The sequence below is a fragment of the Poecilia formosa genome, unplaced genomic scaffold, assembly GCF_000485575.1.
Source record: "Poecilia formosa unplaced genomic scaffold, Poecilia_formosa-5.1.2 Scaffold94, whole genome shotgun sequence".
Lineage (NCBI taxonomy): Eukaryota > Metazoa > Chordata > Actinopteri > Cyprinodontiformes > Poeciliidae > Poecilia > Poecilia formosa.
This window is the reverse complement of record NW_006800033.1, coordinates 1,450,873-1,477,838: the sequence shown is the minus strand read 5'-3', so window position 1 is coordinate 1,477,838 and position 26,966 is coordinate 1,450,873. Positions and strand designations below refer to the sequence as shown.

General features: G+C 37.1%; 1 long non-coding RNA gene across 1 annotated transcript in view; it reads right to left on the bottom strand.

Annotated features, from left to right (window-relative positions):
- Positions 1–10,875, bottom strand: part of LOC107836873 (uncharacterized) — a 66,025-nt gene extending 55,150 nt beyond the window's left edge. The window contains exon 1 of the long non-coding RNA XR_001662849.1: positions 10,721–10,875. This is a non-coding gene — a long non-coding RNA (uncharacterized LOC107836873). The remainder of the gene's footprint in view (positions 1–10,720) is intronic.
- Between the last annotated feature and the right edge of the window lie 16,091 nt (positions 10,876–26,966).

Genomic DNA, 26,966 nt, shown 5'->3' with positions numbered 1-26,966 from the left:
GATCAGGATGGCTATGAATTAATTAGTAAGCCATGATTTTTTGTGTGCAAATATGGTGAGGAGCAGGGAAGAACAACAAAACATGCATATAATAATTTTTATAGCTTGAGATATGAGGATTAAAGAATTTAGCTCCCACTAAAAAAACTCACCCATATCTGCAGCTTGAAAAATAATTAAATAGCTTACAACAACTAGAACAGTGAGAGCTAAGCTGAGTGAGGATTCTTGTTCATCTCGACACAAAGGATGAGCAGGATTGGATGGAATGACAAAAACATATTACAAAGAAAATCACTGTCAGAGAACAGCAAGAAGTAGCGCATTTGAGTCATCAAGTCTTTATATGACAAAAGATTCATTTGAGGCTTTCCTAGTTCTCACTGGTGCTAATTATTGAGCATAATGTTGTTTTAAGAGCTGGGGATATATATATTTTTTTTTTTACTTTTACAGTAACATGTTGTTCTTCATACAAAATGTCACATTTCACTTTTTTTATATAGAAGGCTCTAAGTAAACATTTAAAATCAATTCACTATCAAAGATTTTTTAAATCTAATTAGCAATAAATTCAAAGGAACATTTTTTTTTGTATTGCTATATAACCAAGTATGCAGTAATAAATACTACATATTTACTTTTTATATAAACCGTTTAAACCATTATTGTATGGCTTCATTTACATGGAGCAATTCCAGATGTTGACCATGTGCCAAATCAGTCTGACGTGTTTAAGTGTGATCCTCAAAAGCTCCAAAACTTGAATAGACACTCTCAATTTTCCTGTTTCTGTTTTTAAGCGCTGACCCAGAGAAAAGCCCCACTCACAAAACATTCCTCTGCCTTTGCAGAGTGGGACTGTTAACATGGTGGAATGAACATCAAATTCCTTTTAAGGAGCAAGAAACCTCCAGCAGTCCTGTAAAGCTTGCCCTTTTTTTAATCACTATCTTTCTGAGTAAAGGTTTCACTGGGAATAAGTGCAACCCATGCCCAGTGAAGGAAACTGTACAGCCCAGAGGTCAAACCCTTTTGCTGTACATTTTCCTTCTTAGTTGGGAATTAAGAGTTTGGAGAAATAAGTTTTAAAATGGTGCAAAACATGCATCCAGCAGAAAAGGTCAGGACTCAGTCTAACATCTGTACAACCTGACTCGACTACCAACTAGTACCTTCTGCTATTTATGAGATCCACCAATTAAAAACTTTTCTGTTAAAAGGCAGCAAAAGTCTGCATATTTCTCCCATGCCTTATCTCCTTGTTCTTGGGGAGGCAGATTGGCACAATTAATGCTAGAAGCAGGTTTGTAAGTGTGCTTAATTAAAGCATGGAAATGTTGTGGCGGATAAGTATGGATTTGCATGAGCACACGTTCCTTCCTGGGCAATAACCCCTCTCTGCTCTGACAGCCAGCCAAGAAGAAATAAACCGCAGTTCACAAGCTTTGTGGATCTAGTTTTCCTCATGAAAATTAGAAAAGAAGAAGTCTGCATTCTTGGATGTTCAAAAATGTTGACATTTTAAGTAGATTAAGTGTGCAATAACATAAAGAATATAGGGTGTTAAAACAAACCAATAATCCTCATGTTTACTTTTTATATAGAACGTGACTTTGGAGTTGCTCTTCAGATGTCTGTTGCTTTGTTTACAGCATCAACGCATAAAAAACTATGTATTGCACAAATGTAACAATTAGTCTGGGGAAACTATGATAATGGCATGAATCAGCTAAAACATGCAGGGTAATTGTCTTAGTAACATTAGCTAAGATTGTACAACTGCCTGGTTTATATTGTGTTGCAGTTATTGAACTAAACAGAAACATGCACATTTTTTAAGAGAAGTTTATTTAAATTTCCTTGTTGTTTCATAGAATTGTTCTTTATATCTTATGGGTAAAATCAGATATGCGTCCACAAGCTGTTTTTTTTACGTTGCCTTTGAAGCAACGGTTTCTCTGTCATTGGTCTTTCAGCCTTTCCCAGTACAGGAGTCATTTCACAGTTGTTGTTTTTTTTTGTTTTTGTTTTTTTTCTGATATCTTGACTGATTTCTAAAGAAGTTGGCATGATGTCACAAAAGGAAGCAGTGTGTTTGAGATGTCGCCTTAAAATACATCGACATGGATGTCTTCTCTTAACTCAAACTATTAGAAGCTCACAATGCCGTGACGCCATCAACAATTTTTCAGGCTTTCTCAACTCTGGCAGTGAGTTAAAGAGGGGTCGTTATGTAAAGCACACATACCCACAGATTGAACAAAAATGTGCAAGGAGGATTTGCTGCTATGATGACAATAAACAACCGGAACCTCCCCATGGAAAAGTTGAAGAGGAAATCCTCAAACCTCATCATGAATAATGGGGAGCACACTGTGTTCTTGATGCTTCTCCAAGAACCCACAAAGACAATCCAAGTTCTTGCTGTGTTGTATTTGCATTGGTAAACATGGGGGAGAGGGATGCACTAAACTATTCTTCACTTTCCGCTCACCTTCAGTCCAGAATTTGTTTAGGAAACTTTTTGTTTGCCACATACTACTACCACAGAAAGCATTAACCCATGCAGCTTAAGGATGAGCTACTTTTAAGGTACACTTTACAACTTACCAAAATGTTGATTTTTAAATTAATTTCTTAGTTTAATTATTAGTGGCTTTAATAATGTAGTAAGTAACTGTGACATGAAGAACTTAACCAGTTGGTCAGTTTTGCTTAATCTGCTTTGACAAAATGCTAATTTAGTTGTAAATTATAACCAAAATATACAACCCCCAGCTGTGTCCCACAAAATGATGATAGGCAAAATTGTGACATGAAACTTTCCTGCATGAAATATTTCTAAAAGGCAAAACTTGAATTTACTCATGCATATTTATACACCATAAGACTCAACTGGCAAATGTTAAGTTCATTTTTAGATCCATTTCCAAGGCAACAAAGGATTTATGTTTTTACTGCCTACAGCCTGAGGCAAAATAGATCTCAAAATACACTGCATTAGCAAGAAACACTGCTGCGAGCTCATTGTTTATTGATCCATTATCAGTTTTTGAAGATCACAGCATGCTATTGAAGAGTACGCACACATTTTAATATTGCAACAAAAGCAGATATTGTGAGTGCTTGACAGTGAGTAGAGCAACCAATAATCAAAACAAAGTCCACAGCAGCGTGCAGACGTTCTTGTAAATATAGCCAGTGTGTAGGTGGTCCAAACTGCTGGCAAATGAATACCAACTACAGACATGACCCAAGAAAATCAGAGAAACACAATGAGGATTCTACAGCATGGAACATGACACTGTAACAGCTCACAGGTCTCCTCTGTCACTGAATGCATTGTTCCGGCGCCCACGATAAGCTCTCCAAGAAGCTTTTATATTTGAAAAAAAAACAACAACTAACAAACAAAACAAAACAAACAAAAAGAAAAACACAGGAAGGAAAAACAAAAGCCCAGTGACAAACATAGAACTTTATTGGTGGCATCCCCTTGTGGGCAATGACATCACTCAAATATGTAATTGGATGGGACTGACATTTGAAGAGAAGGGTGTTGCAGGATTTGTGCCCGTCTGGCTGCCATACTGAAACATCACGCTCCGCTGATTCATGAGGCGCTGTTAGTCTGCTCCGAAAACAAAACTCACAGTCACAGTCCATAGAGCTGAGAACGTCGGCTCGTGCTTAACTTAATGGGCAACTCTTAGGCATCGAGGTGACAGGAAGATTAAATAAGCATGTTGAATCGGGCAACATCTTCACTCACCAGCACCAGGATGCTCTTGATTATCAACCACATAGAAAGGTCACAATGTTCATTAATCAACTTTATAGATAATAAAAAGCTAAATGTATCTGCTTTGTTATCCTGTAATTAGGTTATTTGCAAAAAATGTGTAAAAAAGGGCTAAAAGTATATCATACGTCTACCTTTCTGTTATTCCAATACGTCCAATAGACCAAATGCAAGGCTTACCTACAGGCCTGTTGGGCGACAAAACAAAAAGACTCCTCAAACGTTTACTTTGACAATAAAAAGAAATGATTTACTGATAATACCGAAAACCAATGTTTGTTTATAGATTGCTACTAATTTTTTTATGATTCAGGTAAAAGTATAAATTGTGTAACTCAAAATCATTCAAATTTAAAAAACAGCAATAAATAACACTAGAATTGTTGCAAAAGTCAGGCTTACTACTGTTTTAAAGAAAACCCTGTGATCATAGAGATTTAAAACTCCATTTAAAGGCAGATTAATACAATTAATTTGTCAATGAATGTACTATAATGGATACCTGACACCTGTTTTCATTTGTAAACTATAATAGTGGTCATGTTAAAGGATTACTGACTTGGCTTTTAAATATACACAAATTTTTATTAATAACTTTCCCCAAGCTATTTACTTTGGTAGTGTAATCAAAGTAAAATAAAAATTAAACAAAATAGTAAATTTTTATTAGCTGTTGTAAATCAATGCTTCAATGATACAGAAAATGTATTGTCAGCTGATGTAAAAATTTGAAAATGATGAAAATTTCACTCAAGTCAAGAATGGCGAGCATTTTCATTTTAAATGGAGTAGTGGCTTTGAAATTCAGAATTTTAAGATGAATTAATGTAAATATATGCTGCAAATAAATTAGAGTTCAAATGAGGCTTGGTCTAACTGCTGTAATATAATAATTAAACACCACAACTGACCTTTCAGGCTTCATATTTATATTTTTGAAACAAAGGGAAGCCAGTTGGTAATCTTTTGTTTTTTATCTCAAGGGAATCATGATTAACCTGTGAATTATTCTGAAAGAAATAATCACCGAGGCACATGGCAGATTTAAATCTAACAACTCCCTTATGACTGCTGTTGTTATTTAATCCTCTGGAGGAAATAAATGGAAAGAAAGAGAAAATTAAAGAAAAAGAGATGCAGGAAGTTAGTATAGAAGCTCAGCCAGAAAACAACAGAGAGACTAAATGCTTTGTTCAGGTGTAGTCAGCAATTATGTCATGACCCCATATTTCAACATTTATTTAGTGCCAGAAAACTCTGTTACTCTAAATTATATTGGTTCTCGTGGGATATAATTAAAAGCACATGTTTTGAGAAAATACCATTTCAAGCCGTTTTCTGCCTTGTGGTAATCTTCACCTCTTAAAAGCAACATTTGATCGGTGAAAAACAGGCCTTTGTGTTTTCTTTCATAGCCCTTATTTCAATAAACTACAAACAAATTGACAGAAAATTAGGATTTTACGTACTCCACAAAAACAGAAACAAAGTTGTTTTTTTTCTGGCTGTTTTTGGAAGGTTCCTACCTAACAAGACCTCAAGGGCAGAGCTCCTGGGAAGTCCAGTCACACACCAGTTTATTAACACCACAAAACACACAAAAATGGTCTAAGCAGAATGTGTGTCAAGAACAAGCTGCAAGAACTCCCAAACCAGGACTGCAACAAAAGAATGACGTCATTCCTTTCTTCCAGCTCTGGAGGAGAGAGAACAATTTACACAAAATCTGATGGTGTATATACGTTAGGCTTGAGTCAAGAGAGTAATTTGATTTATAATGCAAAGGAGAAAAAAGTTCAGTGAGTGGCATTCCTACATGTCTACCAGACAATTTTCTTAATGCCCCAAATTCTTGGAAACATTTAGTTTACTTAGTTTAGAACAAACTAAGTAGCTCCCACTAACTTAATAAGTGAAGGTAAGATGGTAATTATTGTAAAACATGACAGGATATATGATACATATGTTTTTAGGTTCTAATTCTAGCTGTCTAACTGTCTTACTACCTGAGGTCTTAACACCATCTGAGTGACATCACTTTGTGCATGCCTCCTATTAGACTGAGTCTGCTTCCTCTACAATGCTGGGTAGCAGGATGTGTATAAAACTTAATTTACAAGCGCCAAATGCTTCTCCTTTCTGCCCGATCCACTTAACTTCAAATGCACCTCCAGGATTTTAAAAGCTACCAATTCAGTTTGCTTTTATTAAGAAATAATAAAAACAGCGACCATGAGGAGCACAAAAATATCACTGATTAAACCTTCATGGATTTTTGTGTTATTTACTCTGATTTTCCATGTCCATTATTTCTCATATGGTATTTAAGACTGCAGTGATAAATAACAGTTAAGCTGGTATTGTTGCACATGTAAATATCCTTATTTAACAGTATTAGAAAAGAACTCAGGAATTTAAGACATCAACAGTTCATTGACTTAAAAGGGAATATATTTGAAAAAGACTGAACATTTTGGTAAAAGTGTACTGTACTCTGAAGCTTTACATCACTAAAAATATGTATAATTATGAAGATAAACATATTTTGGGAAAGATATGAAAGGGTTGCATATAGAGAGTAAAGCAAGTGCATGATGTGGTTCCTGAAACCAAATAGGCCAAGTGGAAGATTTGGGAGTACAATGATTTATAAATAAAGATCCACACTTTCTCACTCTCTAAATGGAGAGTGAGAAGCCAGCCAGGGACAAAAATGGAGAAAAGAAGAGGGCAAGAGGGGAGCTACCTGCATTTACCTTTTCATAAACATAGAGTTTCACTCAGCTAGCAGGGGTGGCATGACCTCTCTGGTCAGTCAGAGCCACTGATGGAGATAAACCAAACTGACATCATAACATCTAAGCCGGAACAACATCCTCTTTCCCTTTTCCTGTCTCTGCCCCGTTTTGCCTTTTCTTTCTCTGCTCCCTCAAAGACACTGCGCCTTTGCTAACACAGCCATCTCTGATTATACCCTCTTTCTCTCTTTCACCTCCTCTCCCAACCCTCACAGTCTTGTCTCCTTTCCACTGATTAGCCATGCAACACCTTTAATAACATCCATCAGCCCACCACTTTCCCACCCTCTTACACCCACTTCATTTATACGGGGAGTGAGAATCACAGACGGCAAGTAATTTGGGATAAAAAGAAGATGGATGTGCCTCTGTGTGAACAACATGCTCAAGAGCCCCTACAGCAGACAGTAGATGGAGAGTAGAGGACCTTTGGGTTTGGGACTTCTTTGTGCTTTTTCCATCTTCATTCAATACACTTTACCTTAAAGGATGGTGTTGTTACCCGCACAGACAATGTTATACTTGGTTACAAATCATTTGCCTCTTCTCTTTCTAGATAATGAGAAACAGCCAAAAATAGGAGATGGCATAGAGAAACCATTTTAAGGTTTTAACATGGACTTGATGCATTCATACATTTTGTCATAATACAGCCACAAACCACTACGTATTCTAGGGATTTCTTGCAATAGATCAATGGAAAGTAGAGCACAAACCTAAGTGAATGGAATAGGACACATGTTTTTTTAAATTATTTACAAGTAATAATCGGAAAATGTTGCCATTCATTTGTGTTCAGCTCACTTTACTCTATCACACTAGAGATAAATTACAAAGCATCCAACGCCATAGCCATAACATTAGGGAACAAACAGCATCATAAAGGTCAAGAAACACCAAGACGGGTCAACATGTGATAAAGTTTGAGGCAATAATCAAGCCAAGCTTTGAAACATCTCACACAGCATTCATTGTTCAATGTGTCATCTGAGAATGGGAATAATATGACACAGCCGCAAAACTACCAAGACCTGGCCGTCCACCTGAGCTGTATAGTTCTGTTCAATCTGGAAAAATCCGAATTAAAACATGGCATGTAAAGATAATTAAAATTAAAATTACAGTTACAAACCACAGATGTGCTCTTCAAATTATTATTATTATTATTATTATTATTATTATTGTCGTTTTCATAAAATGATCCCATTTCAAACCTTAACGAGGTCAACAGTAACTTTTTACCTCCTCTGACTGATGGTGAGACAGAAAGGTTCACGTTGTTCTTTGCACACAGCTGGTACTGAAAATAAGGTGTCACACCGGCTCATTGTCACTGTTTGAATGAAAAACTGGCAAGCTGAAGGGAACTTTAAGCTGATGTCCTTCTGCAAGAAATGGCAAAAAAAAAAACAAAAAAAAAAACATTAATACCTGTGAGTATTGAAAGAAAAACATATGAAAATAAACTTATTTCTCTGCAGATTTTGACTAAGTTTGTCAGAATATTGTGAATACCTGTTAAAGTATGATACTGCAAGCCACTGCTGTACTCCCAGCTTTACTTTGGCTGCCAACGTCACAATGAAAGGTCAATTCAACTAAAATCTTTAAAGAGTGAACTCTGCATTTATGGATGTTAAGATTACAAAAGATGGCATCCAATCGGCCAATACTGCATCACTTTTGGGGATTTGTCTAGCTGTATTTATTACATTATCAAAACAAAAGGTGGAGAAAAGACACAATGATTGCCTTAGTCTCTAAGCTTTCTCACCTTCTGCACCCAGCCATTGTTGTATCAGCTTCAAAGGCCATCAGTGACTAATGACATCATGACTACATGAGGACAAACCTCTCACTAGATCATGTACAACCTCAGGGTCATTGTGTTCTTAACATATGTCCTGCCAACACTGAGAAAGGAGATTAGTAGAGCAGCTGACATCAAGGCTGAATGAGTACAAAGATTTTGTTCTTTAACACAAGGCTCCACTTTAAATACACTGGATGCAAATGCAAATGAAATATTAATAGACATCTAAGAGGAAGGTTATTTCGTCTAGAGCGCATGCATTTGTTGGCGCTCATCTGCCATGATGGGGCTGATGGTAAAAAAAGTGCACACCCCTCAAGGCCTGGTGACATGGACAACTGCAGAAGGTGTGTCCTCAACAATCACATCTTTTTAGAAAAGGACCAGACCAGGGAACTAAATACAACAAACGGCAGCAGCCTAAAAATAATTACAAAACCTGTAGATGACTTTATGGCTATTCAAGAGAATCATCAATTAGAAGAAGATTACACTGATTTATAAAGGTTGCAGTTCTTTTTTGTTTGTTTTTTTATGGTCCACCGTTATCTTTTTTGAGCTGGTTCAACAAAGTCTGCTCTATCCACAATTTGCAACAATGGCCTCACTCCATGTAAAAAAAAAAAAAATTGCATTGGAAATATGGTGGGAAAACAAACAGTGTTCTTCAGCCTCCTCAATGCCACACTCTATTCTCATTTTCACTTTCTTCACAGCCTAACATCTCTCCTACATACACATACCGTGTTTGCCCATGGACACTTTTCATCAATGCACACAACATCTTTTCTTGCATCTCATCGATTCCCCTTATTGAAAGAAGCCTCATTTGCAGTCTCCTTCTTGACATTTTTTCCCTCTCCTGTCTCTTTCTTTTCCAAACTCTTGACAGGCTGTGCAGAATTTGGCAGTTTGCTGTTCTCCCCTAATCCTTTGCCAGACTTTCCTCCTTCACAAATATACAAGGATTTTAGAGGAAGTGCAGTCAGACATCAGATGGCCAGAAACAGATTCCAGCTTCTTATATACAGTTCATAAGTGATTAAAATAAAAATGAGCTTTTTTAGTTAAATGGAAGTTGTGATGCAAACCATATCTATGCTTGTCTTTCTATTTAACATTAACCAGAATGGGGGGAAAAACATACTCTTGCTATAGTACAAAATACCAATGTCAGTTTATTTCTAATCATTATTTAACTTGATAAAATATAACCTACCAATAAAGTCATTTCTGTAAATTCCTGATAGGAGGCAGTATGTAGCAAGCTAAGTAAGAAGGGTAATGTGCAGAAAGGAGAACTATTTACAATATATTCTCTGGGTTTTCAATGATGTTTATTCTTCAGAGGAGTTGCTTGTGTTCAGTACTTCATGTAAGAAGAGTAGACAGATTGTGTTGTGCATAAACACCTTCATTTGAAAACGGATTCAACTGATTTGTTTTGCACCCCACTTTGCAATGGGCAAGGGATGCTGCAGAGAATAGCAGCAACATTTTGACTCTCTTAGTGAATGATGTCATGACTCACCTATATATTATAAAGAATATTTCACACAAATCATGCTAATTGAAGCGGGAAACTTAGTTCAGAAAGTTCACATGGAATATGGCTTAATTCATTTTAACCTGGCTGACTAGTTCTTGTTCAGGGTGATTTGGGAAAAATCTGCAAAGGTTTCCCAGTTATTCAGGGAAATAAAACATGAATGTGGTGAATTAGGAGAACCAGGGCAGATTGCGCTATCCAAACTATATATCCTTCTGTAACCTTTAAAATTGCTTTATTATCTGCCACAACTGCCTGGAATAATAACCAGGGAAACGCACTCACTATGGGTTCACTTGAACAAGTAAACCCTGCCATGAATCCACATGTTGCACATGTTACAGGTCCCGAGTGTCAGAACTGCTATAACAGTGATGAGCACAATCTGAAGGATAATGCAATGACGACGGAAGCATCCAGATTGCGTTTTTCTTTATTTGTTTACAGACAAACCTTTTATAGTGTACACAGTATTAATGTTTTGCATAACCATTGTCTTATAAGCCTGGTTTACTTTTCTCACAGGTAATAATTAACTTCACACAGTTAGTAAGATATAACGGCCTTCTAATTACTTTCCCTCGCGGGACTTTCCCAGCACTGCCAAATTTACCCTCGGTCTGATAAAATTGGCAACTATTGGTAAAACAATACACAAAAACCATAACACAACATACACAGTATACTATATATTGGCCAAATAAGAGGTAAACATCTTACAGAGTATTTTTGGTGTGTTTTCACCGTGTACTGACCTGAAGGATATTAAAACAGAAGTCAACAATGACGACCGAGGCGCTGCCGTTAGCATCCAAATTGCGGCAAACCGGAACTCCGCCCCAAAACCAACCCGGAAGCAACGCCCCCCAAACAAAGGTTCCGCTTCGTCACTGCTGCTATCATCCCAACCTCAGGAAAGCGCTATAGATGCAGGCAGATTATTAAACCGAAATGCAAGCAAAATATAATTTGTTCATTTTTTGGGGAAAAAAATAGAATAAATTATACATGAAAATATTTAAAAATTATAAAATAACCCAAATAATGTGATGGCATTTTTAGGTGCACCACACACAGGCATCATTTGGTCAACACTAAGTCCAAGCAGTGAATGTTTATTAATTTTAACAGAAAAAGTGATATGCAGTGCAGGACGGAACAAACTAACATTTCTAGCGCTTCATCAAGTTAAGTTACATGCAACTCACAAAATGAATTCCTGTGTTCTGTTTATAAAGTTTGTAGCAGCAGAATATAGTATTTAGGGAAAACATGAATGGAAATCCATTAAAAATACTTTGGTTAGGAATAAAATAAATTGGTGCCTCTAAGATAATCATTATCTTTGTCACTTCCACTCAGCATTTACGTTAGCATCTGTCATGGGCTGGTTCATCAGTTATATTCCGGCTCATACAAATAAGATGGGACCCTTTCCTCCCATTATCTGAAAAAAAGTTCTAAAATGCTTTTGAAAACTTTCAAATATCTGTGAAATTTTGAGTTCTAAGAACAATACTTTTTTTTTTTTTTTTAACTTTTTATTATTATTATCATTTTTGGAACTGGGCCATTGTTGGAGAGGAAATCCACCATAGCCTTTTACTTTCTAAGGGACTTTGGAGGTTGGGGTAATTATTTACAGTCATTTTACAGCACAGTCCATTTTCCATTTTACTGTCTGATGGAATAGTGACATCATGACAAAGTATCAAAACAGTAAATGAGATGGCCTTAAAGTAACAGCCTTATGCATTCTCTATGAGCTCAATACATGCTGGTTATTTGCTGACAATCTACTTTTGATGCAAAAATGGTGAAACTTTAAATTGTGATTAACTGGTACACATTAGACTGGGGTAAACAGGGACATTAATTTAGAAACTCTTGGATTGCTGAGTTTTCCAGGCAAAATCTCTTATCTTCAAATGAACACACTCATTGCATTAAGTCTTTTAGTTAACTCAACTACAACATCTTCCATAGGAGTTTGAGGGGGTTTTGTTGCTTTTTACTCCTTTAAAACTTCACAGCTGAGACACCGCAGACTCAGTATAACCTTATCTCCACTGTTATCCTGAAAGTACATATCTAAAGCCCCAGGAAACACACAGGCAGAAGGAAAGAGACTAAAAGAGCGTATATGTGAGGCTGTGAGTTGGTGAGCCAGAGTGAGCGAAAAGAGTGGGTCCTGAAACTCAAGCCCTCCAGAAATCAATTGTACAAACTTCTCCATGAGTGCTCTCCTTTGCCCCCTGTAAGTTCTGAACCAGTCAAATCAATTCCCAGGCATGTGTGTCTTTGTGCACCTCCATGTTATTTCGACAGAGGAGAGCTGGAGGAGGACAACGCAGATGGAGGAAGGAGAAAAGACCGATGGAAGTAAACGATAAGAAATTCTTCAGATCAGATATCCTAAATGTCACCGGTGTTGTAAGCTATCACACAGTGGTAAATGTCGCATTGCTCTTTATTTTTCCACCTGAAAATAAAAGCATGATGCATCTTTATTACATGTGAATATTACATTGAGTGCAGGAGTTACATGTTGATTTTTATTTATTTATTTTTTTTTTTTTGGTAATGCATCACATCTGCCTCATGCATCTCACAGCTGTATTCTTGCTGTGGTAACAGTGCATCATTTTTTTTTTTCCATCTCACCAGACTGTTATCCAAAAATATTTAGTGATTCATGGCTTAAGGGTGAGTAATGATACTGAGAGTATTTATCTCTCTGCGTGTTCCCACTTTAAACACGGGAAGAAATTATACATTTGTGACTACAGAGGAGAGTTGTGAATCAAGTTTATTGATCTGTTGGGAAATACAATCAGTTGTTTTCTTTCTATTCAGAATTATCTCTCGTGTGCTTTTATTTCTTTGCTCTCTGCTTAGAAACCATGAGGGAAGCATATATTACATATCCTAACTTTGATTTCTACAACTTTTCACAGAAGACAGTAGACAGGGCAGAGTGTTTCCTTTATTAAGGCCTCCCACAACTGGGACTTAGAGGGAGATTTTGGCGTCACGCCTCCCTGCCACGGTTTCTGTAAATCGGCTTTCTGTGGCCATGACAGTCATTAGCCTTGCCCCTGGCGGTAATCCGCTACTTTCTGTCTCTAATGGAAGTAGGAGGTAAAATTCACTCGTTTCTACATTAGCTTGGTCTCACAGCGAACCTGCAGGCTGTTCACAACCAACTTTTGTGCACCTGGCTGTTTTTTTTGTGCAAAGCAGTACATGAAAAACAGAAGATTTTACTCTCATTTGACTTAATTGTCTCAAGAAAGGCTTGGAATTGAAGAGATATAGAAAGTAATTGTTTAAAACAAAATAAAGAGTTTTAATGAATAACTAGCACTCAAGCACAACTCCTTCTATTGCAACAATCATAAAATAACTTATGTAATAATCAAGCATGAAGAGGTGAAAATGTAACTTAGGTTTGTTTGAAAAGGAATTGGACAAGGAAGAGCAAACAGGTTAAAAACAATGCAATATTGTCCAAATAATAGCATGACAAAAAAAGCTAGTAAAACAACAAAGTTGCTTAGACGTGCTACTTAAGTGCTTATATCTCAACTCAATGAAGGTTAAAAAATAGTAACTGTCAACCAGTGGGCTGCAGGCCAAATCTGCTTCACATGCTCAATCCATCTGAACTCAGTAGAAATAAATTATAGGAAAAATTACGCACAAACCTTCAAGTTTTAATCCTGATTGGAGCAGGCTAATGAAGGAAGATCCTCAAACAATAACACTTTCCAGAAAGAGGACGTCCTGCGGAGGATTTAAAAGCTTGAGTTTACGTAACTTAATAAATTCAAATGAGAAGCTGGACATTGCTTGAATTAGCATTAGTTATGTGAAGGGGTTATAAGGTTATTACATCCTAAAACATTTAAGTTTTAGAGCATAATAAAATCTAATTAAGTTCAGAACCTAGGAAGGATTCTTTTACCGCTGACCGAAGTGAAAAAGATGCCATATGTCATTTTGTTTTTACTGAACAGTGATTTTTGTGTTCAGATAATAAATAATATCGCACAGGAAGTGGTCACTTAGTTATTTTAGCTTGATTAAAGTCTGCCAAAAGTCCAATAAGATTGAAAATACACAATTTATATTACAGTGTCTTGCAAACAAGTGATAGCTTCAAATTATTGAATAAGGGAGTTTTGTTCACAGAAACATTTTCTAGAAGAGCAATTAAAGTGTAAAAATATTGCCTATAAAAGATTATGCATATAAATATATAATATATGTTTAAATACAACATAAATATATGATATTTATATTATACAACTTAAGCTCTAGTAGAGTTATGAAATGCTGAATGGTCCAAGGTTATGCTCTCTGACAAAGTATATTTTGCATTTCCTCTGGAAATTAAGGTCCCAAACAAAGTCAGGAAAAGGAAGAGAGGAGAGGCATATAATCCACGTTGCTTGAGGTTCAGTCTAAAGTTTCCACAGTCAGTGACGGTTTGGGATGCCATGTCTTCTGCTGGTGTAGGTCAACTGTGTTTTCTGAGGTCCAAGGTCAACACAGCCATCTACCAGGAAGTTTTAGAGCATTTCATGCTTCCTGCTGCTGATCAACTTTATGGAGAGGCAGATTTAATTTTCCAACAGCTCTTGGCACCTGTATAAAGTGCCAAAGCTACCAATACCTGGCTTATGGACCCCTGTTCTTAATTGGCCAGCAAACTCGGCTGATCTTAACCCCATTGAAAATCTGGGGGACATTGTGAAGTGGAAGATGCGATACGCCAGACCCAACAATTCTCAAGAGCTGAAGGTCACAATCAGAGCAACCTAGGCTCTCATAACACATGAGCAGTGCCACAGACTGATCGACGTCATGTCACACCACATTGCTGCAATAATACAGGCAAAAGGAGCCTCTACTATGTACTAAGTACTCATACTTTTCATGCTCTTTTCAATTGGCCAACATTTCTAAAAATCCCTTTTTTGATTGATCTTAAGTAATATTCTACTTTTTCTAAGATACAAAATTTGGGGTTTTCATTAATCACAAGTTATAATCATCAACATTAAAAGAAAGAATTTTGAAATATATCAGCCTGTGTGTAATGGATGAAAATAATATATGAGTTTCACTTTTTGAATGGAATTACTGATATAAAATAAATGCTGGCAATATTTGTTGAGTTGCAGTTCAAGACTCACTGCATACAGATTTGAAGAAAGTCCACAAGTTGTCAATGAAACCCACAGTTCACTTTGTGACAAGTGCAAATTGCATCCAGAGGGGGTCCAAGGGTGGGTCAGATCTGTCATCAGCTATGTGATCAGGCAATTAGTTCTCTCACTTACTTCCAATGTATGGAGAGCAGCCAGCTGTGAGAGATGGGTTAGTTTAAAGGTGAGAACAGCTTATTTTCTCACACAGCCACTGACTGACTGTGAATGTTGGCACACTGTGAGAAAGTTAATGTCCACACATTGTCACATGCAAATTATTGTATAGTATAGCTGTCCACATTTAATATGACTGGTTGTATCAGTTTATATGATATTTTGAGAAGTTAAAAACATTACATGGGTTTAGAAAGCAAGAAGGTCGACCTAATATTTTCGCTCTGGTTGTTTCTTTTGATCATTAACAAAGTGCATCTAATCCAACTCAGAAGTAGGAAATTTAACTTCACTTACAACAGAGGAATATTTAACCATGTGCCCTGATTCTTAGCTCCATGCTGCTCTTGAGCATCAGTCTGTGCATCTGCTGGGCCAGCAGGAATTCATACTTAGGAAGTGTCACAGATGGAAGACATTTTATTACTGTTCTGTTTGACGAAGGGTCGACTCAAAGGATACCTACTGAATAAAGGACATGTTTATCATGTTACATAATCTTTGACTCTGTTTGTCTTCTGTCTTTTCTGCTGCTAAATATTTGACGTACGGTGGTGCCCCCTTCAATATCACTAGGCACATTGGGGATTATGTGGCAGGCAGATGGCTGGGAGATGCAGCCCACTCATACATCTCTCCCTGGGTTGTCCAGAAAGAAGAAATCTGTAATATTGGGAAATCTTAGAGGAGGAACTGTGGACCTTAAGAACCTGTCAGAGAAAATTAATTCCAAAATGATGTGCATTTTTTTTAAAGCAGCATTATATTGTAATAACAGAGCTTACTATGTAATCCCATTCAGGATTGAGGAAAACTTTGTTGTTGAAACAAATATTTTGTCACAATGCAATGCATTTGTGCTATCTTCTGTTTGTTTTTTTTTTTAATTTTACACTAAAGTAAATTGTTGTATTTACTTACTCATGTTCAGTTTAGTTATTGCCTTAGTCATCCCTGTGTTATGGAAGTTCCCCCTGCAGCTACTGCCTAGTCAATTAGACTCACCTGTTAATTGTTTTTCTAACCACTACCCCTACATATGCTCCCTTCTTCATTCATTCCTCTTATCTCCATTCCCAATTTTGTTAATTATTTATGTTTTGAAGGCTTTTGTTGTTCCTTTCTGATTTATCCTTCCTTATGTCTGAACTGGGATTTCCACAACATGGCAGTAATTGTTGTGAATAGCCTTTGTAAAATGCTACAGGAACAACATACTATCTTAATTTAGTTTTTTATTCTGATTATCAAATATTTAAATGGTAAGCATTCTCACACTTAATAGAGCCTTAAGCTATTTAGACTCATCATGTGTTTTAAACAATTAAAAACAAAGAAAACTCTGAATTTAATTTAAAAAAAATCTTCACAGCAAGACCACAGTAACATTATGTTTGATCCTTTCTTAGTCTAAAGTATATAATGATTTCAGCATTTCTTAATTAAGGTTACTACAGGCTACTTTTACAATTTATTTTTCTGATTTTGCTTTATTGCTGATTCATCTGTCTCCCTAATGAATGTTTTTGTTTATGTTTTTAGGGAAATGTCACAAAGATATTGTTCAAAATTATGGCTTTAAAAGAGTTTTTAAAGCCATAATTTAATATCAAAGTAATATCAAGATCAGTTTTTATTATTACTATTATTTTTTTTCCTCAGTCTCGTATGTTGCTTTCAGTTTAAAATACATTTTGATCAATATTTTTTGCTAAATGCTTTAGCTGTTTGACCTTTCTTGATGATGCTATCAGCTTGTCTCTTACATCTATCACCTTTCAGTTGTTTATTATCCTCGTTAGTCACTTTTATTTGAATTTAACATCAGAAGATAGCCGATATTTTTATTTTTTCTCATCACAATCAAATGCTTTTTCTTTTCCTCTTCACTCCCTACATGTGAGATTTTTTTCATCTCTTACAGAGATACGTAATCCAGATTTTCAAGGAAATCTTAATTATATCTGCTATATGGAACAGATTAGACATTATTGAATGCTGTCTGTGGCAAGAACAGGACAGACGGAGCTCGAGGCAACGGCACATGCGACTAATGTGACAGGCGCCTGTTTGGAGAAGCAAGGTGGGGGAAATGGCTCTGGAGATGTGAGCAAGGCGAGGACAAAGTGCGGCTATTCCAAGCATCAAATAAAGCATAACGCGGGATTCATCAGATAAGTACACAAACATACTACTGGAGCTGCAGGAGCTAACCTCTCACCCTGGGGACTTTTGTCAGCCCAACTCTGACCCGCTGCTGACTACTCATAATCAATCACATCCCAGCTCCAGCCTTGCAATTAATCGATCAATTAAAAAACCCACACACAACCGCAGTGGTGTAATCAATCAATCCAGCCTCTGCGGAGAGGTGTGATTGAGAGCCGAGCTTCAGATCTATAGACATCGGTCCCAAGGTGCTCCAACTGATCTCAGTCGCAAGAAATGAAGACGAATAAAAAGGGAATAAAAGGAGGAGTGAGACAAAATGCTTGGGTGTGATCCACAGCTGAGTGGAGAGGAGGTCTCTCAGCACTCCCATCATACGCCGGCACCGGCTGAATATTCATGCTGACGAATCAGGTACCACGGAGGCGCTCAGTTATTCATTATGCTTCTGCAGAAAGAAACACCCCATTGTCCCACTGCGATAGAATATTAATAGGTCCTATTAATAAAATATCCCATTCCCCATCTCAAGACTTGCCTTTAACTTTCTTGGCCATTTCACGTGGGATCTTTGCAAAGTGACCATGATGAGACCAAGAGAGACTGGCAGCCGATTGGTATTTGCTGTGATATTAAAATGGTTTAAATGGCATAAGTTGATCATCTGCTCCAGAAAGACAGCGACACTCTTGTTCCATACTTCAACAAACTATTTAAAATGAAAATAGAAAAATAGAATGGGAGGAGATAGCAAGAACAGCTCTATAGCTGGATACTCAGAGGGAATGAATGTTTAATTTAGCGCTGCCTGAAAGTATGCTGACATTTTGCCATTGTTGGGAGAGACGAATACATGGCACACTGTCTGCTTAGAGAAATGAAAATGTGCATCAAGGCTGTTAAAAATTCAACTATTCCCCAGCCAGACATGCAAATCTAGGCTAGGAATACAGTAGGTAAGCTGCCATATTTACCAATTCAAGCCTCCCCTGATTTAGTCGACGGGTGTTATTGTAATCCCATCGTCTTCATGTAACTCCACATCAGAAACATATAAAAGTTAAGCCCCCCAGATTTTATCTAACCCATCCGCTCATAAGAATTTCTCTCCCGCATGATCTCTGACATCTAACCAGCAAATTTTGATGAAACTTGGAATTTTCCCTCAGCAAAAACGCAGCAGATCAGGCGAGATCAAACTGTACAAGCTGGAATTATCGCTCAAGAGAAGCCAGAAAGGTGAGGTGGAGGGGATGGGGAGGAGGACGGTTAGCTCTCTGACAACACCCGAGAGGTTAAGGGGCGAGAGTGGTCCGCCAGTGGCGAAGCAGTGACACTGAACGAGAGAGTGTGAGACAAGAGAGAGAAAAAGGAGAGAAAGTGAGAGTTAGAAACAGAGAGGGAGAAGGTCAAGTACCTGCCACTCCTGTCAAACACTTCCTCCAACAGCTGAGCTGTGTCCAGCAGGGTGGCTGGCTGCTTTCAGGGCCTTTCATCTCACAGAGGTGATGGGTGATGAGAGCAGCTCTTCCTCACATTTAACGTCTGTCACAATATATTCTGCAGCCCTCGTGACTACAGGGCACCACTAGACTGCACTGACCTGTGGGAAAAGGATAAAAAAAAGAAAGGCTGTGCAGGTTTTTTGTTTGTTTGTTTGGTTGTTTTGAGGACTATCAAGATGTAAATTACAAGCAACCTGTTTTAGACCTGCGGCTCTGGAGCCATGTCCAGCAAAACTCTGGTCATCAGTAGCTGCGTTTTTATCACAAATGTGGTCAAGACGTCAATATTCACAATTGCAATGTTGTTTCCATTAAATAAACATTCCATTAAATGTTTAATTCCAATTAAATTAAACATTTAATTGTGTTTTAACACAATTAAAACAAAACATTTTTTTTCCTTTGTTTTTTTTTTCTGAAGTTGCTCTTTCCATTCAGTGAATATATTTTCAAAATATGCAATTATATGGTCAATGGAAGTGCAGCTAATGATAAAGAACAGAGTAACGGAGACTGCATATATTTTTGATTTATTTTGGAATTTTCACAACAGGATGACAACATTCACTTAAGAAATATTTTTTGAATTTAGTTTTTTTTTAAAAATAATTTTCTTGATGCCTAAACTACTAATTACCCTAACGTTTGAATTTTCTACAAACTTTGTTAATCAAGGACTTACAAATATTTCACTGAATGAAAATTGTGATTACTTTAACTGAAGTAGAAAACTGTCTATAGTTTTTTTTTTTTTTTTTTTAAAGATAAGCTCTCTGTCTTTCCAACTGCCACAATTTTATTTTGCAAGGCCAAGACAAAAATTTTTTTTTTTTTTTTTTTAAAGATAAGCTCTCTGTCTTTCCAACTGCCACAATTTTATTTTGCAAGGCCAAGACAAAAATGGCTCTTTAAATTGTGAACTTGCTGACCCCAGTTCTAAATATTACTCCAAGAAGAACTATCAGCAGGTTTCCAGGCCTCACCTGAAGGCAAAACACTAAACTACAAATGTGACAAGCTTGGTACAGACTGGCACTCCAGGATCAGAAACAGAGAAAGAAGGAAAGACTGGATTCAGACTTTAAAAGATTCATTTTGGCTGTCAGAAAAACAGTGAGAGAAAGTCACCAGAATGGAGTGAACTCCTGCCTGACCACTGGAGCTGCAGCCCAGCAGACTGTGACTGACTGACAGGCTCTGAGGCGAGGATGGCGATGTGGTCACTGCGCCACACCGAGCCAACTGGCTCGCTCAGACAAGTTCTGTTTTTCTGAGCCCGTGGGGACCGAATGAAGAGCTCTCTGCCATTCCCATTTCTGAACTCCTCTCAGGGCGCGTGGAAAAAGAAATCAGGAAAAAAGGGGTTTTAGTTTTTGGTGAGCTGCATTTCTCGCCACACGTCAGCCAACTTTGTCTTCGGAAGACTTTTTTCTCAGAGGCAGCTCCAGATAGCCTCGTCTTTAACCCTCCCTCGTTCCTCTTCCCTCAACAGAGTGGCACATATGGTTGAGCAAGAAGCACCTGGCAGCCTCTTCAAACCTGCAGGTGCCTTGAAATTATGCTGGGAGAAGGAAGAAAGCTCATGGATATCTCCACAGAATGGCCTGGAATTCAGAGGCTTATTGCCCCTGAGAGCAGAGATGAGTGAGATGATTGGCTACAGGGAGGAAAGGTGCAAAAAAAAGAAAGAAAAAAAAAAACCAGGTTAGAAAGCAGCAGCAGCGGAGGGGACTGAAACACAAATGAATTTAGACGCTGACTGCTGAACAAGTACAAATGAATTTTTATTCACAATATTATTTCAAAATATATACATTGTGCATAAGGAGTTTTGAAAGGACCTTCACAGAGTGCACTGGGACTGCCTTCAAGCTTTCATGGTCGTATTTGCCACTTATTAATGATTCAAGGAAAATTCAAGCAAGCAAGGAAGTCAACAAGGAGGAAAATATTGTCACTTCTATGATTGATTGCAAAATAATAATTGCGACACACCAACGGGACAAGTTCATACGTTCACCATTCCTCCCCGTCCATCATCTTGCTCTTTATGCCGATGCGTTTGCAGTCTAATTTTATTTTACCTCTGTTATTGCGATCTTGCTTTTACTTAGACCTGACAGATCTATATACAAGATGATTTTTGTTTGCTTTAGTAAAAATAGGGAAAGCTCTAACAGGATTAATGTCAGCTAGAAATACTTTATTGACCATGTCTCGGCTAGGAGGCTTCAATTTATGCTGTTTAACATTACTCTAAACAGAGCCGAGACATTTCATCACTTTTGGATTTTTTTTTTTTACAAAGACCCCGACAAAGAGAATCTCAAAGAAACATTATTTTTGTGCTTAAAATAATAATAATAATAATAATAATAATAATAATAATAATAATAATAATAATAATAATAAAAAACATTGATTATCAATATGCACGCCCATTATACTCTGCAGCCTCTTCTGCCATGCATCATCAGCATCCTTCCCTGCTGTTTAAAATAGATTACTGTGTATACTTGTCATAAGTGATGGATTGTAATGAAGTGGATCTATACTCACACCAGCCATTTCACTGATGGGACTGACAGAGAGAATAGATAAACACAATAAAGCTGACAAAGGAGGCAGTTTGCAAGAGTTTCAGAATTATGGACAGAAGAAGACGTCGTTGTGAAGCTGCTCTTTCTTCTCGGGTACCAAATGCTGTCAGCCAGGATTTTATTATCCACCTGTTAAGCTGTAAAAATTAAACTTGCGAATGCAAATAATCACAAGATATTTATCAAACTAACAATGCCACGGCAGACAAAACAGCTTCTTTAAAAAAAAATGTTATTTATACCTTTGGGATGACACTACGCTGACATCTTCAGAGTGGATTGTTTTTATCTTCTGATTACACCCACAGTTAAAAAGATTTTGCTTAATTTGTTTCATCAAGTTTAAATACAGATTTTTTATTTTTTTTTAATGTGAAGTGCTTGCTGTTTAGCTGCACAGAACAAGTAGGACAGCTCTGCTGAAGGAAAACTATTTTGCTGCCTGCTACTACAGGTACTTGCTTTGCTGCTTCATATCGACTTTGATCAATATTATTCTCAGGAGAAATGTATAAAATCTCTGTGTGAAAACAACTTGTGAGCCTGAAACGGTTTTCCCTTGACGATCAACCTGAATCTGCTCCTCGCAGCATTTCTTTTAGCTTTAGACCGAGTTCTGGCCTATTGTTCAGCTGTCTGCCTTAAGACTTGCTTGTTTTGGTCTTTCGTGGCAGGCAACATCTCCATTCATTCAAAAGCTCAAAAATAATCCGCAACACAAACAAACCTAAGTGATATAAGTGGACCAGTTTGTTGTGAAAATTAAACTGAACTACACCTGCTTCCATATCCTGAATCCTTACAGTTTAGTGGAAAAGTATTTCCGCCCTTACATCATTTCCGGTCACACTTGAATGTTTTAAATCAGCAAAGGAGTTTTAATATGAAGACAATCTTATTAAATTCAAAATCCTATTTTCAAGATTTCCAGATCATCCTAACAAGTAATTGCGCTTTAAACCCGATAATATCTTTGGTGCCAACAGCTGCCAGATAACTGGGAGTGATGAGTTTTTTAAATACATTTTTAGATGTATTTGATGAGTGCAGACATTCATATTTACTGCAGTTGGTGCAGAATCCTGCAGAATCCTCTATTCTACAGCCATATAGCTGATTTTATTTACACTCTGAAACAATAATAAAATGCCTCAGTACCTCAGTGAAACACATAACTTAATCAGATATATAATAAATCAAACTAACACAAAGTGGTTTATAGAAACATTTCACACACACACAGCTGCAGCAGTAGGGTGCCTTGTTTCTTACAAAGCTAAACTTTGGATGTTATTGATTTTTTTTTTTTTTACTTTACTCCCTACAACTATTAAAAATTCAAAGATTTTGAGGTTGAAATCGATGAAAACTTAGCTAAAGCAAACAATTTATTTGCTGTGTCTCTCCACCAGATGCAGAAGTCTATGATTTAAAAGGTGTTTGGGGGAGTTATTATTTAAAAATAAACTTTTTTGAATTTTATATCAAGTTATTACATTATTCTCATTAAGAATATACCTGGAATGTTGCTTTAATTTTTTTTTCATTCATGTTTTAAGATATCCTTCATTTTTCCCCTGGCAAGCATTTTTTGTATCAAATTATTATAATTTTTTTTATTATTATTTCCACAATTTTCATTAAAATGTTACCTATGTTGAGTTTCTTGTGTATGTTTAATATGACTTTAAACATGTTGTGAATATGTATGATGAATGGATTACATTTTTGCTATGTTTAGACAAACACTTTCAAACCACGTTCTTTCTGCTGGTGAAAACAATGTCCCCCGATAAATTCTCTCGACAAGTTTATGAGTTTTATTGTAACACCATCAGAAGCTATGTTTCTGAATTTAAAAAGGGCTGTTAAGATTTCTGTTTATGCTGCATGAGGAAAGAGATGATGGGGAACATTATAATGATGGCCATTTCCGCTCGCAAACAATTTGCTCTTTTCTCTGTCTTCACGGCCACTGTGTCCCAGAGTAATGCTCGCGACTGTATCTCTAAACTGAGTGACACATGAAATGAATGTCTCGAGTGAAAAGTTTTAAAAAGAAAAACCCTTGTTGCCGAGTTCAGTTCCGCTCCCTTTTCCTTATTCCATTCTTACAAAACGCTTGACTTGTCACCACAGACTCCCAAGCTCCTTTAATAAACGCTCCAAACGAAAATGTCTGGCTTTGAGTGGCAGAGTGTGACTGTTTAAAACCACTGGGATTCTTCTGTAATCCTACAGAAGATGCAGGCGTAACCTGACTTTAAAGTCGCCCTGTCGCTCTACATCCAAGTGAGGAACCTGGAGAGGAGAGGCTCGGAGAGTGAGGGGAGAAATCAATTGTACGTGTTGTCTTTCCTGGGAACCAGTCTGTATCTAATACATGTTGAGAGGAGACCCATATGTGTGTGTGTGTTTTTTATTTTTTTTGTGAGGCCTTATATCTGACATTAAGCTCAAAATAGAGTGAAATGTGGGTTACTTCCACAGAGGGGGCCCCACGGATGAAACTTTGAGACCTGTCAGTCATCAGCTGCAGCTTCTGTTGTATGAGGACGTTGCTTAGAAATTGATCACGTTGAAGACGCTATGTGTATGTAAGCCACAATGAAAATTTAACATTGCAAATATTCCAGTGAGTCAAGCACTGAGTTTGTCCAAAAGGCTTGAAAGAATGAGACTGCACAAATTGCTCTGAATTGCATCCACATAAATTGTTTTTTTATTACCAAAAGCGCGGTACAACTTTCCGAAACTTTCCCTTTCCTCTCTTTTTTTTTTGTTTTTTTTTTTCTCCTCTTCCTTTGTCTTTCTAGTAGACAGCTGTCGGAGACAAGATGTTGCTTCCACTGGAGATTTCAGTCTTTTCACTCACTCTCAGTCTGGCACGCAGTTGCCATGGAAAAAGCCCAGAAATGGGGCAGATAACAGTTCAATGAGGGAGCAGAGACTGGAAGGGTCTGGAGGGAGGCAGCAAGTTTCCAGGGCCCATCCTGTCAAACCATCAAGCTCTTTTGATGCGTGAGAATGGTGAGGAAGACCAAGAGAGAGAAAGATTTAGGGGAAAAAAAAAGAAATGAGAGAAGAGAAAAAAACTGGGAGGAGGAAAACTAATCTGTTGACTGAAGTCGAACTGGTGTGTGGAGAGATAACGGTGTTTCAAGAGGAAATGACTGAAATAATTAAGATCTATCCGTGTTGGGAATATTGTAAGCACCAGGTGTAATTTTAAGTGAGGAAATATCAAGACAGCCAATATATTGGAGCCGGAGAAATGAGTCACTGCAATACAGAAGAAATCCGTGTGATATCCTGTCTCTGATGTAAGAATTAACTGTCTATTACAGAGGTATTAATATTCTCGTAAGTACAGTGTTGGGGATTAATTACTGCGCACAGTCAGTCTGTGAATGTTAAAATGAGCTTGGCTGGCACCAGCAGCCAGTTTATCAGGCCAACAAATCAAAATGCAATCATGAAAAACCCGAGAAGGGCCAAATGATCTGAGGGATGGGGGCAAACTTTAAGTTATACGGTGTGTCAATAAATTTTATAGACTGAGAAATCAGCAACATCCAGTTATAACTTTGTCTTTGTCGTGTACACAAACACACAGAGCTGACCTTTCATTGGCATGCGTCTTAATCTTATAGACACTTGAAATGCCCTGTAGATGGATTTAAGTATCTTCAAAGTATCAGCATTTTTCTCACCTCAGTGAATGCCCTTCTCAAAAAGTCTCATCTTAATGTCTCTTAATTCTAAAGTAGAAATTCTAAAAAGATTTTAAAACACTGAATGATTAGATAACTATTGAATAATAAACAGTAAACATATATATGAAAATTTAAAAATATATTATAATACGTTTGAAATTTTGAATGTTCAAATAGCTCCAGGAATGTAAGATTTTTATTTCCTAGGATAGTTTGTTGACATTCTTGACCTCAATCTTGAACAATCAATGTGGTAGAAAAAAAAAAATAGAATCAGGTGGCAAATGTGATTTATCTGTCACATTACCCAAATCAATATTTGATTGGTTGATCAGCGCCTTATGGCAACTTCTACCAGGAAACAGCATTTAGAATCTTGCATTTAGAAATTCAAGTCTAGTGTGTGCTATAAGTGCGCTATACAAATTTGTATAGCACACTTCAGCAACACGGCCATTCAAAATGCTCGTAAAATCATAACACAATCAAAACAAAAATCACATTACAGAGGCAGAATAAAGAAGTTGCAATCTATTTTTCAGGTATTATTAAACAAAGGCAACTCTAAAAGGGATTTTCGCCATGATTTAAAGGAGCACAATGTTTCAGCAGCAGCAGAAGAAACAGAACAGAAGAAGAAAACCAGTGGAAAGTTTCGCCCCTCCAAGCCAACAAGAAGTCTGATCAACTTGTTGAGATTCAGTCACAATAAACATTTTTATATGAATCATATGCTTTGCTAATTTTCAGCAAGATTGTTTTTTTTTTTCTTCCCATCACCCTCTTTCATTTCCTAAGTCAGGAATCACCAAGACTAAATCCGAAACAAAACCGTTTCAGTCTCTGAGGAACCATTTGACCAGACCTGCAGAACATAATTCTGGATCATTACACCCTGATGGTTTTTATTTTAATATTTGGCTGAAGTTAAATCATTTTGAGTGATGACCAAAATTCTATGTAATTCGTCAAATAAATACTCTTAAGATATGCAATGATTCTTGAAAAGAACTGGAGGACTGATGTATGGATACTGATTTAGAGTGGCTATTTATTACCAAAAAGCTAAAAACAAACAAACAAAAAAAAAAAACTATACGAAATATGCAAACAAACAGATATGGTGAAATAAATAAATCCTTGAGAAGCTGAAGTTCTGTGAAACATCAGCAGGGACTTCCTGGTGACAGCCCATCTCACTCTCTGCAAACTGTTTTGAAGTAGCACTGTCAGGAGGGGCCCCTCTGAGGTTCCTGGGTAAAACACCTGCCTGAAATCAAATTTCCTTTTATTTCCTCTCCTCCTTGAGACTAAAAGGCGAAGACAGGGGACCCAGTTTCCTGTTACAAACATGCAGCAACATTGCAATTGCAGTTTTGTAAACAGATCAATACGTAAAAAGTTGTAATCTGAATCTTTTTGCAATCCTATTGCATTCTCAGGGCGATGGTTAAGGAGTTTGTTCTATTATTGTCTTTTGGGGAGGGGGTGATTACATAGGGGTTTAGTTTCTCACTGAATAATTGCACGTGGTGTCATCTTATGAATTCTTGCACTTATGAGTTCTGTGAGGTAGTGAAGGTAAAAAAAAAAAAAAAAAAAAAAACTATAACTGCTGCTC